Here is an 805-nt window from a genome sequence, read left to right on the forward strand (position 1 = left end):
CGTCTTTTCAAAAGGAAGAGATTCCTGGGATTGCCCAGGAATGATTATGCCCTTCTGGATCAGGGCTCCTATGTGGCGGTCGGCTGGAATAAAGTAGGGGTCGCTGCCCCGTTTCCAGAAGAGGATGAGCTGGCCGTTTAGAAGTGCTTCGAGGTGGTGCTTCGAGGTGTTCTCCAGAAAGATGGGTGTCAAAGCGCAGCAGCCAAGAGGAGCCAAAGGGCCTGCAACGGCGGGGAGTGTGGATCCCAGGGGTGATGGGAGCAGGGCTGTAGATTTTACGGACCTGCCTTTCATGTGAACGGCGTACATTCCTATTTATGCAGGCTGCAGGGATGTAAATCGGTTTTTAAGCCCGTGTTTCTCAGCCTCAGCATCTTTAAGATGGGTGGACTTCAACTCCCAGAATTCCCCAGCCAGCGTGGCTGGCTGGGGAATTCTGGGAGTTGAAGTCCACCCATCTTACAGTTGCTGAGGCTGAGAAACACGGGTTTGGGCGATCAATAGATCCGACCCAGGGCTTGCTCACTCAAAGTCCGAACTCCGGAAGGAGAAAAGTAAGGATCGGCTATGCCCCAAGGTCGTACCGATTGCCCCCACCCGACGAAGAGCTCTGCAGCATCCGAGAGCGTGCGGCGCGCCCCTTCAGCGGCCCTGTCCCTTTAAAGGCGTGGCGCCGCTGCTAGGCGGTGCCTGTTGCCAGGCGGCGGTGATTGGCGGAGCGGGGATTCCCTTCGGTATGACGTCGCTGGCCAGAAGAGCTTTCCCTTCGGCTGACACGCGGGTTTCCAAAGCCGCCGCGGGGGGG

The sequence above is a fragment of the Candoia aspera genome, chromosome 18 (assembly GCF_035149785.1).
Source record: "Candoia aspera isolate rCanAsp1 chromosome 18, rCanAsp1.hap2, whole genome shotgun sequence".
Taxonomy (NCBI): domain Eukaryota; kingdom Metazoa; phylum Chordata; class Lepidosauria; order Squamata; family Boidae; genus Candoia; species Candoia aspera.